Below are 5,417 nucleotides of genomic sequence, written 5' to 3'. Positions count from 1 at the left end.
AAAATTAATATTTGTATGCTTTTTCTACCTGTGAAATATTTGTATTGTTTGACCATAATGTATTTTGTCTAAGTAAACGATGATATACTGAACTTACTGGCAAGTGTCAAATTCTTGGTTTATTAGACATCTAAGGAATATATAGGGACAGTTAACAACATTACCACTACAATGCGCATGTACTACATTTAGACAACAAGTGCGGATCATGAGTCCCAACACTAGGACGCTCGATTTCGCACGGGTCTCCTTTTCCTTCTGTAAATCCCGTCCGAAGCTTCCCTACAGAGAAAGAAAGAGCATCACTGTTGTAGCTACCCAGGGTACTATAAGTAGATGGATGGAAGCAAGACTAAAAATAAAAATAATATAGCAGATAGTTTATTTAGTATAGAACTTTTTTTTCTTTTTGAAGGATTCAGAACAGCAGCTAGGACCAATGGAACTCCATTTTGCGGATCAGGTGTTTGAGCTGATATACCAAGTTAAACTATCCATGTTTAGGATCATCCCATCAGGGCATTTGAAAAACTGTTATGAAGAAGAGTTAACTTCTTTAATCAACCCTGTAGAGCGATGTATTTATCAAGGAACGGAACAACATTCAGAGATGTACGAACATGCAGAAAACTACACAAATACACAAGCAATCAAGTTGTTGTAAAGCAAAACTCGGATTGGGAAAGACAACTTCAATGATTATGTAAAGCTACAGGAGTTTAGTTACCTACCCAAAAGAGTGAATTAATATGCAGTATAAAGACAAACTTATGGATAGGAAGGCAACATCCAAACAGTGGGCCAGTTGAAAAACACCATTGTCGCAATTTGTTAGGTTAAGATAAATGACAGTTAATTGACAAGTCATATGCCTCTAATGTATAAACATGTGGTCTGGCCTTGGTGTCAGCTTCTGCAACTGGAAATTTGAGAGGACAAAATGAATGGCATTAGAGCCCATTCTTCTATAACTATGAGGTAAAAACAAGAATAGATAAATAGACACCGGGGTAACCTGTTCATAAGCAAATATACGAGCTTGCACATTTAGCATCTTCCCTCCCAAAATGATTGGAACTGTAATGAATACATGATCCAGTCCATTAGTGCCTTCAAACATTATTGTAGCCTTCTCTAACTTTGAGCGACCATTAAGTGTTATAGGAATCTCTTTTCCTATGTACTCAAAATGAACAAGATCAGCAGCATGAGACTCAATCGCCTCGACATCCATTTTCTTAATTAGCAAATGCTGAAGTTTATCAAGTTGGTGTGGTATGCTTAAATTGGCTACACCAGAGCACTTGATCATCTCTAAGTCCTCAAGTGTCAGATAGTTTGCTAAGAAGCCTGGAATGTCTCCAAATATCCGAAGACATTTCAGAACAAGCTTGATGAGTACTGTAAAGCCACATATTCCCGAGTGTGGCTTTATAGAAACGCCGATGATGAACAAGGATTGCACAAATGAGCTACCTTGCGTGCCTAAAACCTCAAGCTGGAAGTGGTGAAATTCAAATGGATAATAAATTATTACCAGAGAAAAAGCTATTATATTTTCCTTCGATGTAGTGGAAAACTCAATCCACTAGTCAAGCCTATCGGAGTCCTGTTTGTGTAGTCTACACCTGATGCTGAACTTATTGATTCCTATCACACTATGTTGTTGACTAACCCAATTTATATTCTCAATGAAATTTGCTTGTCTTATTTTGGTAGTACCCATGAACTCGTCATCTGTGTCACCATCCAGAGTAGCGAGGCCATCAAAACAAAGATTGCAGTGGAATCTCCAGACCATCTCCAACTTGTGGAAACAATGCGTGACCAAACGACCTCTTTCAGTGGCAGTAGTGAAATTATAATTGCTTGAACTTCGTGTGACAAGAAAGGATGAATTTTTAGGCATATTGACTGGAACTAACAGCCACTACTTGGCATTATGAGATAAATGTGCATATATTTGAAAGAGAAATCTACACAGGTGCAAACATGTTTTCTTTGATGATCTATTATTGCAAGTTATGCAAGATGCCCCAAACTTTCACATTACCTGAAAAATAGCGTGAAGTAATATAAGAAAACACTTTAGTAAATATTCAATTTCCCTTTATGTAATTTATGGAGAGACAAAAAGGAGCCTGGTGGAATGGAAGTTACCGCAGGAAGGTCCTCCATCCTAAATGATGGCGGCGAGTTGCGCGCGTTGGCGATGTATATCGTGATGCTCCCTGCCCATCTTGACCACCGCTTCCTCGTCCATGGGCTGCTCCACGGATTAAGAAACCATAGGTTATATTTTTTAGAAAATAATAGTATATACTCAAAATTGAAAGGAGCGAAACACATCAAGCAAAGGAACAAAAACCTCCTTTATAAAGGGGACAGGAGCTCCAGGGCAAATTGATCCCTTTCTTGACAAGGAAAGAGAAAGGTACCAAACAAACTAAGAATGGCAACAAAAAATCTTTCTATGACTCTAGTCAAGTCAGAGAGCATCTCCTGAGCAGGAACAATAATACCATTTGCAATAACTTATCCTAGGCACACAACAAATTTGAAAGCTTAAAAAATTATATATGGAGGCCTGGCTAGATCTGAGCATCTGGTCGATAGTAATAAGCAAAAAAAATTGCTCATAGACGGGAACCAACAACACAGCCGGAAGGGTGAAGAAGCTCACCCAACAACACAACCGGAGCATAGACTGGGCCCTATCACCCTGCATCCCCGGAGCCTCAGCTAGCACACTCGTTTTCACCTGGGTCTCCTAGTCTCCCTCCAAATATCAATCGGCGGTTGAGAACCATGTAAGGACGAGCAATGGAGGGAGGCGAGGGAATGTGCAAACCTCATGCAGGTTGCTCTCCTTGTCAAGTTGAGGAGCACATGGCAAGATTATGGAGGAAGAGGTTTCCAATCCTCGCACTCCTATAGCCCACACCCACATCGAGGATACGAAGGGAAGAGACCAGTTGCTGCTACTGCCGATGCCATGCTCTCTCTACTCAGCGCCACCGCCACCTTTGCCGACATCTCTCTCTGCCCAGCACCGCGGGCTAGACCGTCACCTTCCTCCTCTCCCAAGTTCTCCATGGCTTTCTACCCCTACCCATTGAACTGGACACTGTCATGGAGTAGCGACGGGATCCCCCCCACATCCGCCACTCCAGCAACCCCTGCTGCGCCTCCACCCCGGCCGGCCGCCGGCATGGGGCCTAAGTGACGGGAGATGGTTGTCGGTGTACAAAAGTAGGGGCCTAGCTTTTGACCCCTTTACTTGTGCACGTGCAGTCAGAGCCGCCTGCCACAGCCGCACATGAGCAAGGCAAGAAAGGGAAGCCGGAGGAAAGCCAAGGCCACAGGGACAAGCAAAGCAAAACAACAAAGGACCAAGACCAGAAAGGTTGCACGGGCAATGCAGGTTGCCCCGGCAAGGACCCTTGCCGAGGGCAGCCCCAGCAACCCCGGCAAGATCCTTGCTGGGGCAGCTCGTCCACACCCACTGAGTGAGCCACCTTAGAGCCCAACGACGTTGAGCAGTCGCATTGGGACAGGGTTCGGGAGGCACCTCCGTGGTGGCATGCAGATCTTTGTGAAGACGTAGAGCAATCAAGATCAAATGGGGATAGGAGGGCAGCCGTCCCCACCGAACAAACCCACAGGACCCCCCGGCAACGTCCTTGCCGGGGAAGCCGGCGTGCCACGGCAAGAACCTTGCCGGGCCACCCGGCAAAACTGTCGCCAAGCGCCACGGCAAGGCCAGTGCCAGGCCCGCACTAGCCAAGTTCCTATAGCCATTCATGCGCAGCCACCAACCCAACCAGCTGGGTAGGCACCTGCGTGGCAGCATGAACACCTTCGTGGAGGCTCCACCACCGTGCCACCTCAGCTGCATGCCTGCCTACATGGCGCTGCATGTGTTGATGGCCGGGACGCGTGTCGAAGCCAGGAGGGGCGGCGACGGACGAGACAGGCCTCACCCCCGTCCCCCAATAAAGTGACGGACACCTAAGCCCCGCATTTAATGCGTCTTGTCCTGTAATACTAGCGATAACTTTGCAACACTGTAGCACTTTCCACCTCCTGTGTGCCACTGTGGCAGCCCCTTTCGCTTATAAAAGGTGGCCCATGGCATACTGAGAAGGGATTCGGCTCTTTTGAACCTCGCAGCACCCAGAGCTAGTTCGAGGGCTCAAGAACACTAATACAACCACCAAAGCAGGATCATAGGGTTTTACACATCTTTGTGTCCCGAACCTGGGTAAATCCCCTGTGTGCCATCCCCTAGTCCCGCTCTTCTCACGATTCCGCGCCCCGCAACTACGGAAGTGATTCCAACGATCCCGTAGGTGTCGTTTCCCACCGACATCTTTGGCACACCAGGTAGGGGGCGGCGCTATTGTGAGAATCTGGTCTAGCAGTTGTCCTAGCTGTACTTCATCGCCATGGCTCCTAAGAAGAAGACGACCACGGCGATCGGTTCATCCGGGACCAAGTTGCCGGCACCGGTGCGGACCAGTAGCGGGCCAGTCGCGGAGAGAACCCGCGGCGAGGCCCGTGAACATCCACATCACCCTGGCGGTTCAGGCCTGGCGAGTGGCACCGTTCGCACGCCAGGCGATGAGCCACCAGTTGCGGGCTCCAGAGATGGATTCGGGCCCCTCCAGGCGGCGCAGGGCCCTTCAGGGGTGCCACCGTCGCGCCAGGCGGTGGCACGGTGACCTCCAAGAGGCCAACACCGGCGCCCATGGTGCGATCCTCTCAGGTTATGCATGATGAGCAGCGTCACCCTGCCGGAGATCCTGCGCGCCGCCCTGGGAAGAGTCCTGTGCGCCCATGACATGAAGAGGAGGGCCAACGTGCGCACCGGGGTGCTGACGGAGGTGGTGAACGGCTGCGGAGCCGTGACAGAGCTCCTTCTAACATGGTTAGGAGTCGAGGCGCATTGTGGTCCACCCAGCTTTCGCCGCCACCCACGCCAGCGGAAGCCCTAGCACGCGCAGAGCTCCTCCTCAATTTTCCTCCCGCCGTGGAGAAGCTTGATGAATGGAGGGCCACCGTCCAGAGCCTCGTCGGCATCGCCAACAACGATGGGCCGCGGCCGGCGGAACCCGATGGCCGTCGCTCCGCCGGGCTGCCACGTGCTAGCGGAGACCACGCCAGAGGCGACGCAGCCATGGTGTATTCCCCGCCTCCATCTCGACCGCCCCGGGAGTCGGCCCGCCGCGGCGATGCTCGTGATGATATCTCCATAGCGTCGTCCGACCCGCGAACCAACCGTGATCAGCACTAGTTACTTCGGGAGCGGGCTCACGAGGATCGAGCGCCGACGTGACGCGCGCCACCAGTCAGACAGGAGGGCAGGGCCCGCTATGGACCACCCAGTGCCGGGAGGCTATGGTGGCCTACCTTAC

At 49.9% G+C, this 5,417-nt stretch overlaps 1 pseudogene; it reads right to left on the bottom strand.

Annotated features, from left to right (window-relative positions):
• Nucleotides 1-560: 560 nt before the first annotated feature.
• LOC119279526 lies at nt 561-3,096 on the bottom strand (annotated as a pseudogene).
• Between the last annotated feature and the right edge of the window lie 2,321 nt (nt 3,097-5,417).

This window comes from Triticum dicoccoides, chromosome 3B (assembly GCF_002162155.2).
Source record: "Triticum dicoccoides isolate Atlit2015 ecotype Zavitan chromosome 3B, WEW_v2.0, whole genome shotgun sequence".
In the NCBI taxonomy this organism is placed as follows: Eukaryota; Viridiplantae; Streptophyta; class Magnoliopsida; order Poales; family Poaceae; genus Triticum; species Triticum dicoccoides.
The sequence above is the reverse complement of the archived record's forward strand: the minus strand, read 5'-3'. Positions and strand labels throughout refer to the sequence as shown.